The sequence below is a fragment of the Ursus arctos genome, unplaced genomic scaffold (assembly GCF_023065955.2).
Source record: "Ursus arctos isolate Adak ecotype North America unplaced genomic scaffold, UrsArc2.0 scaffold_4, whole genome shotgun sequence".
Lineage (NCBI taxonomy): Eukaryota > Metazoa > Chordata > Mammalia > Carnivora > Ursidae > Ursus > Ursus arctos.
The window spans coordinates 89,105,679-89,117,958 of NW_026623056.1; the positions used below are offsets into that span (position 1 = coordinate 89,105,679).

The 12,280-nt window shown below is 42.6% G+C and overlaps 1 non-coding gene across 1 annotated transcript; it reads right to left on the minus strand.

The window, feature by feature from the left end:
- Nucleotides 1-6,208: 6,208 nt before the first annotated feature.
- On the minus strand, nucleotides 6,209-6,315 carry LOC130542697 (U6 spliceosomal RNA). The gene has a single exon (XR_008957411.1). It is a non-coding gene; the product is annotated as a U6 spliceosomal RNA (small nuclear RNA).
- Between the last annotated feature and the right edge of the window lie 5,965 nt (nucleotides 6,316-12,280).

Here is a 12,280-nt window from a genome sequence, read left to right on the forward strand (position 1 = left end):
CATATGATCTCACTGATATGTGGAATTTAAGAAACAAGGCATAGGATCATAGGGGAAGAGAGAAAAAAATGAAACAAGACAAAACCAGAGAGGGAGACAAACCATGAGAGACTCTTAATCTTAGGAAACAAACTGAAGGTTGCTGGGCAGGGGGGTGGCAGGGTGGGGTAACTGGGTGATGGACATTGGGGAGGGTATGCGTTGTAATGAGCACTGGGTGTTATAGAAGACTGATGAGTCACAGACCTGTACCCCTGAAACAAATAATACATTACATGTTAATTAATTAAATTTAAATTAAATAAAAAAGGTCAGTGGCTCCTTTGAAGCCTGAAGCACAGCTCCCTGGTGACCCTCAGAGAAACCACCATCCTGAATTTTATATTTATCAATATTAATTTTTCTTTGTAGTTTTACCACAAATGGATAAACCATTAAAAGATTATTTTGTTGGGGAAAGAAAAATCCCCTTTGCCTCTTACTTACAGCGGTGCTTTCTGAAGGAGACGTGAGGTTGGGTTGGGTCCCCACATTCTACTACAGTGTTCCCCTGGTTCCCCCCAAGCTCTCCCCAGGCCCCAGGCACTATCTCCTCCCTCTCCCTGTAACCTCAGTGTGCCCTCCCCCCATCAGCTTATGAAGATGGATACCCAGGTCAGGTAGAGGAAGCTCCCAGCCCCCCCACCCCATCTGCACCTGAGCTCCACTTCGGCTCCTGCCATACTCAAGCACAATGTTTAACACAGTGCCGGGCACAGAACAGGAGCTCAGTAAATAAACGGTGGCACATAGGATTAGGACCAATGCTTGGGCTCCATGCAAACTCACTCCCACATCCTGCCACATCTTTACCCATGTCTACAGTGTGGAAGGGAACAAGGGCCCTCAGTGACAGTTAATGGTCTATACAACAATCTAGTTGGTAGGTTACATCTGTGACATTGTGAGTATGAAATGTGGCAGCTAGGGATCCTCGGTGCCTTTATAGGACTGGATGGCCCATGTGTGGAGTGCCTCTCGTCTGTCATCAGGGCACCAGGGCTTCCAGCCTACAGCACTCTTGACTCATTTCCCGGAGCAGAACAGAGTGGATGGGTTGAACAGATAGACACTCAGCCACTCCCTCTGCCACTCTCCTCCTTCTGGGGGCACTTTTCTCTGCTGTGCTCTCTTCTCTTTTCTGTTCTTCCTTCTTGTCATACTTCCTGGGAAGGGCTGGTCTCTTGTGGATCCCCAGCCTACTGGAAAGGGCTCTCCACAAGAGCTGGGTGTAGTCTTCAGAGCGCTGGTTCTTATCAAGTGATTTTGTATTTTGATGCTGAAGACTTGCTTCTTCCAGAGTAAGGTGACTTTCAGGGTAGAGGCTGGAGGTGCGGGTGTGTTGTGGGTTGAGTTGTTCTTGCCCAAATTCATATGTTGACGTTCTGACCCCTAGTCTCTCAGAAAGTGGCCAATTTTGCAGACAGGGTTTTTACCAAGTTAAAGGTGACATAATTAGGGTGGCCCCCTAATCCAATATGACTAGAATGCTTATTAAAAAAGGAAATTTGGAGACAGAGTTGCACATAGGAAGAAAGCCATGTGAACATGAAGAGAACTATCTACCCACTAAGGAGAGAGGCCTGGAACAGATCTTTACCTCACAGCCATTGGAAGGGACCAAGCCTGCAATATCTTGATTTCGGGTTCTGGGGTCCAGAACTGTGAGTACATTTCTGTTATTTAAGCCCCATAGCATGGGGTAACCTTGTTATGGAGGCCCTAGAACATGAAAACAGGGTAACTAACAGATCAGAGTTATTTAGGAAACCTCATGGTTCAAGGTAAGTATCATAGAAAGAAAGAGGGATGTATATATATATATGATGCATAAGTACATATGTGTGTGTATATATACATTTGTATAGTCTTATTTTATCTATATGTAAGAAATGGGGAATCCTTTTAAATAGGGGAATGTCAAAGGGGCATCTATACCCCAATGTTTTTTTTTGTTTTTTTTTTTTTGCTTTTTTTAATGATTTTTTATTATATTATGTTAGTCACCATACAGTACATCCCCGGTTTCTGATGTAAGGCTCGATGATTCATTAGTTGTGTATAACACCCAGTGCACCATGCAATACGTGCCCTCCTTACTACCCATCACCGGTCTATCCCATTCCCCCACCCCCCTCCCCTCTGAAGTCCTCAGTTTGTTTCTCATAGTCCATAGTCTCTCATGTTTCATTCCCCCTTCTGATTACCCCCCCTTTCTTTATCCCTTTCTTCCCCTACCGATCATCCTAGTTCTTATGTTCCATAGATGAGAGAAATCATATGATAGTTGTCTTTCTCTGCTTGACTTATTTCACTTAGCATTATCTCCTCCAGTGCTGTCCATGTTGTAGCAAATGTTGAGAACTCGTTCTTTCTGATAGCTGAGTAATATTCCATTGTATATATGGACCACAACTTCTTAATCCAGTCATCTGTTGAAGGGCATCTCGGCTCCTTCCACGATTTAGCTATTGTGGACATTGCTGCTATGAACATTGGGGTGCATATGGCCCTTCTCTTCACTACGTCTGTATCTTTGGGGTAAATACCCAGTAGTGCAATGGCTGGGTCATAGGGTAGCTCAATTTTTAACTTTTTAAGGGACCTCCACACTGTTTTCCAGAGTGGCTGTACCAACTTGCATTCCCACCAACAATGTAGGAGGGATCCCCTTTCTCCACATCCTCTCCAACAATTGTTGTTTCTTGCCTTGTCTATTTTTACCATTCTAACTGGCGTAAGGTGGTATCTCAGTGTGGTTTTGATTTGAATTTCCTTGATGGCTAATGATTTTGAACATTTTTTCATGTGTCTGTTAGCCATTTGTATGTCTTCATTGGAAAAGTGTCTGTTCATATCTTCTGCCCATTTTTTGATTTGTTTATTTGTTTCTCGTGTATTGAGTTTGAGAAGTTCTTTGTAGATCTTGGATACCAGTCCTTTATCTGTAGTGTCATTTGCAAATATATTCTCCCATTCCGTGGGCTGCCTCTTAGTTTTTCTGACTGTTTCCTTGGCTGTGCAGAAACTTTTAATATTGATGAAGTCCCATAAATTCATTTTATCTTTTGTTTCTCTTGCCTTTGGGGATGTGTCATGAAAAAGGTTGCTTTGGCCGATGTCGTAGAGGTTGTTGCCTATGTTCTCCTCTAGAATTTTGATGGATTCCTGTCTCACATCGAGGTCTTTCATCCATTTGGAGTTTATTTTTGTGTATGGTGTGAGATAGTGGTCAAGTTTCATTCTCTTGCATGTAGCTGTCCAATTTTCCCAGCACCATTTATTGAAGAGACTGTCTTTTTCCCACCGGATGTTTTTTCCTGCTTTATCAAATATTAGTTGCCCAAAGAGCCGAGGGTCCATTTCTGGGCTCTCTATTCTGTTCCATTGGTCTATGTGTCTGTTTTTGTGCCAGTACCATGCTGTCTTTGTGATCACAGCTTTGTAGTACAGCTCGAAATCTGGCATTGTGATGCCCCCAGCTTTGTTTTTCCTTTTCAACAGTTCCTTGGAGATTCGGGGCCTTTTCTGTTTCCATACAAATTTAAGGACTGTTTGTTCCAGTTCTTTGAAAAATGTCCTTGGTATTTTGATCGGGATAGCATTGAAAGTGTAGATTGCTCCGGGTAGCATGGACATTTTAACTATGTTAATTCTTCCGATCCATGAGCATGGAATATCTTTCCATCTTTTTATGTCTTCCTCAATGTCTTTTAAGAGTGATTTATAGTTTCTAGAATATAGGTCCTTTACGTCTCTGGTTAAGGGAATTCCAAGGTAACGTATGGTTTTTGGTGCTATTGTAAATGGGATGGATTCCCTGATTTCTCTTTCTTCGTTCTCGTTATTCGTGTACAGAAATGCAACTGATTTCTGAGCATTGATTTTGTATCCCGCCACGTTACTGAATTGCTCTATAACTTCTAATAGTTTGGGAGTGGCTTCTTTTGGGTTTTCCATATAGAGTATCATGTCATCTGCAAAGAGAGACATTTTGACTTCTTCTTTGCCAATTTGAATACCTTTGATCCCTTTTTGTCGTCTGATTGCTGTTGCAAGGACTTCTAGTACTATGTTGAATAATAGTGGCGAGAGTGGGCATCCTTGTCGAGTTCCTGATCTTAAGGGAAAGGCTTCCAGCTTTTCTCCATTGAGAATAATATTTGCAGTAGGCTTTTCATAGATGGCTTTTATGAGATTGAGAAATGTACCTTCTATTCCTACACTCTGAAGGGTTTTAATCAGGAAAGGATGCTGTATTTTGTCAAATGCTTTTTCGGCATCGATTGAGAGGATCATATGGTTCCTGAGTCTTTTCTTGTTGATATGATGTATCACGCTGATTGATTTGCGAATATTGAACCACGCTTGCATCCCAGGTATGAATCCCACTTGATCGTGATGGATAATCCTTTTAATGTACTGTTGGATTCTATTAGCAAGTATCTTGTTGAGGATTTTGGCGTCCATATTCATTAGGGAAATCGGTCTGTAATTCTCCTTTTTGATGGGGTCTTTGCCTGGTTTGGGGATCAAGGTAATATTGGCCTCATAAAATGAGTTTGGTAGCTTTCCTTCTGTTTCTATTTTTTGAAATAGCTTTAGGAGAATAGGTATTATTTCTTCTTTGAATGTTTGGTAGAATTCCCCAGGAAAACCGTCCGGGCCTGGAGTTTTGTTATTTGGAAGGTTGTTTATCACTGACTCAATTTCTTCATAATTAATTGGCCTGTTTAAGGAATCAATTTCTTCTGGTTTCAATCTTGGTAGTTTATAGGTTTCCAGGAAGGATTCCATCTCCTCCAGATTGCTTAGTTTATTGGCGTATAGCTGTTGATAAAAATTTCTAATAATCCTTCCAATTTCAATGGTGCTCGTCGTGACCTCTCCTTTTTCGTTCATAATTTTAATAATCTGGGTCCTTTCTCTTTTCTTTTGGATAAGTCTTGCCAGGGGTCTGTCAATTTTATTGATTCTCTCAAAGAACCAGCTTCTAGTCCTGTTGATCTGCTCTACTGTACTTCTGGTTTCTGCTTGATTGATTTCAGCTCTAATTTTGGTCAACTGCTTCCTCGTGCGTGGATTAGGCCTGTCCCTCTGTTGCTGTTCCAGCTTCTTGAGGTGAGAATATAAAAACTGCATTTTAGATTTTTCTATTCTTTTGAGTGAGGCTTGGATGGCTATGTATTTCCCCCTTAGGACTGCTTTTGCAGTATCCCATAGGTTTTGGACTGTTGTATTTTCATTCTCATTGGTCTCCATAAATTGTTTAATTTGATTTTTGATTTCCTGGTTTATCGAGTCATTCCTGAGCAGTATGGTTCTTAGTCTCCAAGTGTTTGAGTTTCTTCCAAATTTTTCCTTGTGGTTGAGTTCCAATTTCAGAGCGTTGTGGTCTGAGAATATGCAGGGGATAATTTCAATCTTTTGGTATCGGTTGAGACCTGTTTTGTGTCCCAGAACATGGTCTATTCTTGAGAATGTTCCATGGGCATTAGAATAGAATGAGTATTCTTTGGTTCTGGGGTATAGTGTTCTATATATATCTATGAGGTCCAACTCGTCGAGTATGGCATTCAAAGCCTTTGATTCTTTGCTTAGTTTTTGCCAGGGTGTTCTGTCTATTTCTGATGGTGGAGTGTTGAGGTCCCCTACTATTAGTGTATTTTTATTTATATGTCTCTTTATTCTGGTTAAGAGTTGGCTTGTGTATCTTGCTGCTCCCCTGTTGGGGGCATATATATTTATAATTGTCATATCCACTTGTTGAATACTTCCCTTAAGAATAATATAGTGCCCTTCTGCATCTCTAACTATAGTCTGTAGTTTAAAATCCAATTTATCTGATATGAGAATTGCTACCCCAGCTTTCTTTTGAGGTCCATTTGCGTGAAAGATGGTACTCCATCCCCTTACTCTCAGTCTGAATGCATCTTTGGGTTTGAAATGAGTCTCTTGTAGACAGCAAATGGATGGGTCATTTCTTTTTATCCAATCTGCAACCCTGTGGCGTTTTATGGGATGGTTCAAACCATTTACATTAAGACTGATTACTGAGAGATATGATTTTAATGTTGCCATGTTGCCAGTAAAGTCTTTGTTTGTATTGGCTGTGACTTTCTGTTCTGTATCACTCTTGGGGCCTTTTTACTTTTATAGAACCCCCCAAAAATATATGGAACGCTTCACGAATTTGCGTGTCATCCTTGCGCAGGGGCCATGCTAATCTTCTCTGTATCGTTCCAATTTTAGTATATGTGCTGCCGAAGCGAGCACTATACCCCAATGTTTATAGCAGAAATGCCCATAATAGCCAAACTGTGAAAAGAGCCCAGTTGTCCATCAACAGATGAATGAATAAAGAAGATGTGGTATATATATAATATATAATGGAATACTACTCAGCCATCAAAAAGATGAAATCTTGCCATTTGCAATGACATGGATGGAACTAGAGGGTATTATGCTAAACGAAATAAGTCAATCAGAGACAAATTCCATATGATTTCACTCACATGTGGAACTTAAGAAACAAAACAGATGAACATAGGGAAAGGGAAGGAAAAATAAGATGAAAACAGAGAGGGAGGCAAACCATAAGAGACTTTTTTTTTTTTAAGATTTTATTTATTTATTTAACACAGATAGAGACAGCCAGCGAGAGAGGGAACACAAGCAGGGGGAGTGGGAGAGGAAGAAGCAGGCTCACAGCAGAGGAGCCTGATGCGGGGCTCGATCCCACAACGCCGGGATCACTCCCTGAGCCGAAGGCAGACGCCCAACCGCTGTGCCACCCAGGCGCCCCCATAAGAGACTCTTAACTCTAGGAAACAAACTGAGGGTTGCTGGAGGGGAGGGGGTGGAGGATGGGGTAAGTGGGGGATGGGCATTAAGGAGGGCATGTGACGTGATGAGCACTGGGTGTTGTATGCAACTAATGCATCACTAAATTCTACTTCTGGAACTAATAAAACACTATATTTAATTAAATTGAATTTAGATAAAAAATTAAAAAGAAAAGGGGAATGCGCACACCTCTCAGCTGGCGTATTTAAATGGCGGCTAAATGCCTCCATCCTCACGGAGGGTGTCTTCTGTATCAGTATTATACTTCAGAATTGCATCTTGGGTGAGCGCCCTGAGGACTGAATGGCTTATTTAGAAACATTTTTGTCCATTTGGGTTTAGAACATTCTGTTTGCCAAACATCGCTAAGTCTGATGCTTCTGATCTCTCTGACATAAAACCGCATTTAAATGTTCAGAGTCCATACCGACTGTAGAAAGAAACCCTCGTGTTGACTGTGGTCTGTCTCTGGGTAGTGCTCACGGCATTTGCAGGACTCGGTGCAGCTCTGGAATGTTTGGACTATTTCAAGGAAAGCGTGTGTAGTTTTGATGTTTTCAGTGCAAGTATGGGAAAAATGATGTGCTTCTTTGCTTATGTCCCCAAATATCCCATTTCTATTCCAATGATAGTGGAGGTGGCTTCCTACTTTTGATGTTCTTGTATGGCGAATTTTGAACATGATCTCTTTTCATTTGGCCACAAATTCTCAAACTATTTTATTGGTATCCCCTTGGCTTAGTCTCCTGTTTAAACACAAATTTCCCCACTCTCTGGATTTTTCTGTCCTCTTTATTTTCAAAAATATCTTGAAATTCAGTGATCCAACTACAAAGTTTAAAAGGGATATTTTCGATGAAGAATAGAAGATTTTGCTTCGCAAAAGCAAAACGATGACCCAAGATGCACGAATAAAATTGCAGGGAAAGCCATCTAAAGAAGACAGACAGCTGCACAGGAAGGTCTTTGAGCTCAGGGCTGGAGGGGGAGGTGCTCTATCTAGATGGAGTAAATCTCTTTGGCAGGGATCTGTAAGAAGAGGGTCAGGGGACTGAGAGGTGTAAGATCTTTCCTTGAGGAAGATTCTATTATACCGTAGAAGGAGGAAAGCCAAAAGAATCACTCACTCTGTGGTCCGCCAAAGAGGGTCTTCTGGCTGGAAAGAGTAGAACAATATATAAAGGGAGGTAGACATAGGGGAGGTGAAAGGAGATCCACGAAGCCTAACAGGCATTTACATGGCGGACGGACACGTCAGCTTCAGACGCGTCACAGCCCAGAGTATTCCTCAGGGCTCCTGCCAGGCACCTTTGAGGACTCACAGTCGTGGGTAAGGGTTCCAAAGACTGGGAATAGGCTCGTGTGAATTCTTTTCAGAAAAAAAGGGGAAAAACAGAGACTCTCTGGACTGGTAAACGTCAAGTCAGCCCTTGGTAGCTTCTGGAATGGTGTGTGAAAACAGATGGTTTCTGAGCATTCACAATAGGAAATAATGAACACTGAGCGCCAGCTTAGGTTCCCAATGATCCGTAACCAATTAGCCTCATTTCCCTTCTTGTGTTTAATTAGTGCAGTTAGGAATACTGTACACATGTTTTCATCTCATTAAAACACTTGAACTTGATGAAGTTTCTCATATTCTTCGACAATGTGGAGAAAGAGGGGAATCTGAGGCCAGCAGCCGGAAGTTGGATTCTTAACTGATGAATGACTGTCTTTAAATGGAGCCGATTAAGGACATACTGTTGAGGTAAAGAGCTGTAATCTTGGGCCACACGGTTCTGTCCTGGGATGGTCTTTGCTGTCAGTCATGCAGATGAAGATTTAGTAGATTTGCCTGTGAGACTGCAGGGTCCCTTGCAAGCTGTCTTACAGACATTCATGTCCCACGTGAAGCCTTGGCTAATGACTCGCACGTAATGGCTTATCAGCGAGTATTTGTTGAGTGAATAAATGAAGAAACAGAATGCTTATGAATTAAATTTGCAAATCACAAGAAATCTGAACGGAAATTTCCATTGAATACTGAAGATTAAAAGTTTCTTTAAATGGTGGAACATTTACCAAAAACCAATATAAGATTTAAAAAGAGGTCCTTTCTGTGTCCTTGGCCATGTGGGTCAGGGTGGCCTGACCTGGGGGTCCTGCGTTGAGAGACTTCAAAGCCTTATTAAAAACGTGTGCGTCCCCATGAAGCCCTACTTTACCAGGAGATCTGGGTAGGAATGAGGTTGATCGGTTTCATTGTTTATAAAATCAAGAGTGCTGATAAAAGACGTAAAGCTTTGAAAGCTTTGAGTCCTGCACCTGCTCACGGCATCCTTAGTTCTACTTGGAGTGCACATCAGATGAACGTCAGTCTGGCCGTAAATCTCAGAAGCTCTGTCAGGTGGGAACATGGAGCATCACTTGTAGACGTGGTATTTCCTTTGTGGCATGGATAAATGCACGTGAAGTGCAAAAAAAAAAAAAAAGGATTTAAAAAGAGTAAATATATATTTTTGCATTTAGTTTACTGTCTCCCCCTCCCCCGCCCCAGCTGCATGTGCTATGGCTATGCTGTGCTTATGGCTGGGGCTATGGAGAAGATCAGCCCACACTGATAGAAAAGTGATGTCCATCTGGTCCCGTCATTGTCTGTAGTGGTCAGATCACACCTAGAGTCTTGTATCTGTTCATAGGTGTGCCATATTTTCAGAGGGATTTTACAGATTGGACCAAGTCCAGAAATGGGCAGCTGGAAACCATCATTTTACAGAACTAGTTAAAAGGACGAGAAACACTTAACTGAGGAAAAGAGAAATTTAAAGGTGAAGCGATTGCTAAATTGTGCACCACATTAGTGCTGGCCCGTGAACCAACCACATCCAAATCCACGGGGGTCATTTTCAAAACTGAGGATTTCCAAGACCCGACCCAAGATCCTAACCAGCTCCAAGAACCTATGATAAGACAAGGGAGAGGTATTTTTACAGGCGATCATGCATGTATCATCCTAGGGGGCATTCGTGTAGACGGAGAATCCACTGGGACCCTGGCAGTATAGTTGTTGGAAGTGAAGGGACTCAAATCAAAAAATCAAAACCAGACGAACAACTGGGTGTGGTGGTTGACAGGTCTAGTGCTGGGTAAATGGTCTTCCATGCGTGGTGGAGAGCTCCCTGCCCCTCAGAGGTATAGGCGAGAGTGGATTACGAGCATGCTATTAAAAAGGACTCCAGCTTTGGGAGGGAAGTTAATTTGGAAAAGCTCAAAATTCTTTCGTTAATTCAACAAGTATTGATCGAATGATACTACAGGGCTGAGCGAGAACAAGGCCCTGCCTTCTTGGAGTCCACATTTTATCATGTAGTGATTTCAACAAAGTCCAGCCTTAAAAAAGCCCAAAGTAGGCGATGGAAAAGCCATAGGCAAGCAGTTACACAGGGAAACATGTAACTTAGACATAAATGTATTCCCATTTATGCAGCAAAGAATTAAGTGGAAAGAAAAGAAATGGGGAAAACTGATTTTGAGTGTAAATTTAGGCTAAAAATGTTGGCAAGTATATAAAGTGCCATTAAGTATTCTGATTTATAGACATATAAAGTTAGTGCTGCTATAGTCAAGAGAGTGAACTCCTGATGCTTTTTAAAGAAGATTTTATTTACTTATTTTTAGAGAGAGAACATCGCACGAGTGGGGCTGAGGCAGAGAGAGAAGGAGAGAGAGAATCTCAAGCGGACTCCGCAGAGCCCGACATGGGGCCTGAGGTGGCATTAGATGTGGGGCTTGACATCACCGTCTGAGATTGTGATCCGAGCTGACATCAAGAGTTGGGCGCTGACTGCACCACCCAGGTGCCCCACCCCTGATGCTTAATAAGGCCTCAGATGGAGGAGAATACTAGACAGGTGGGATGGTGATCCCAGAAGGGAGACACATGGGGTATCTTCTTTTACTCATTGGCGTTGGTAAAGGGTTTCTGCAGGCAGTTCAGTTTTTAGAAAAGGACACTGTCTTAATAATGTCGTTGTGCTGTCTTCCGGGATCAGTCAGAGGAAATTTAAATCCAAATGTTCTCTTGCCGTCAGTGATTAGCTTAGCATTATTATAAGAACAATGCCATTGTATTCCGTGTATGCACATTCTATGATTTACCTGAGTAATTTAGGGCTCCACAGAGTTTTTTTGGTGTTACCTTTGAATTTAATGTTAAATTTTAAAAGCTTTAAAAATGCACAGGTTAGGACTTCTATTTCTGTCAAGAATGTGATCCACATACCCTAACAACCCTCTTGCTATTAAAAAACCCACCCTGGTAATACTGGATTACATAAGACAAAGTTTCTTCAGAATGGGAGGCTGGGCTTGCGAGAAATAGAGGCAGTATTCAGAGAACTACTGCTTGTGAATTTTCTAATCTCAAGGCAACAAACAAATTCTTCCATTTAGGAAGGACCACGGGACCTAAGCAGTAGAAATACAAATCAGCAACAGTGTTAGGAGTGAGCTGGACTGTTAGGTAGTCGGGGCCAGGGTCCCCAACAGGGAAATATGGAGGCGGGACTGTTAAAATAACACGGCACTGACATCCTCTTTTGCAGCTTAGACAGGACCGGACTAGCATTGCGCTAGAAGTGACTTCTGCAAAACGTCCTAAAATAAGTCAATTAACCACAAAAGCATCTGTCAATATCATGGGCGAGGGGCAGTTAAGACATAAGCCCCTAGATGTCAGCAAAAAAGACCTTCATCACATGGACATGAACCTAGTAGGTAGACGGACACGTGACCAGAGCCCTGATTGGCACAACTCAGCACACCCTGATTGTTCAAGACAGTTCTGCAAAAGAGCTCATAAAAACCTCTAAACTTAGAAACTCTGAGGGCAACCCTCTCCGGCCCCTCTCCCTCTCTGGGAGCTTCCTACTCTTGCTCGATAAACTTTGCTTTGCTGCCCACCACCCTCCGTCTGGTCTACCTCTTCATCCTTCGAAGCAACGTGACCAAGAACTGTGGGCGCTAAAGGCAGAGAAATCCTGCAGCAACAGGGGTCCCATGGACATGAACTGGCAAAATACCCCAAATGAATATCGTAAAGGTGACCAGGGAGCAAAGTCAGGTGACCCACGAACGAAACTGAGATGGCACCAGACTTCTCAAGGGCAGCGGCAGCGATCGAAGTCAGGAGGCAGTGAAGTAATGATAAGAACATGGCAGGGTTGGCTCTCAGTGCTTTACGTTCAGTCTCTCCTTCAGTCTCGACAGCCCTCGAGGGCAGGACCAGTGTGGTTCCCCGCGGGCCGGTTTGGATGCCAAGCTCAGACTCTGGGAGTCCCGAGCGAGCGAGGTCCTAGAGCTAGGGATCAGCAAAGCCCGCTGGACTGTGGGGATTCTGCACACGGAGCCTGTG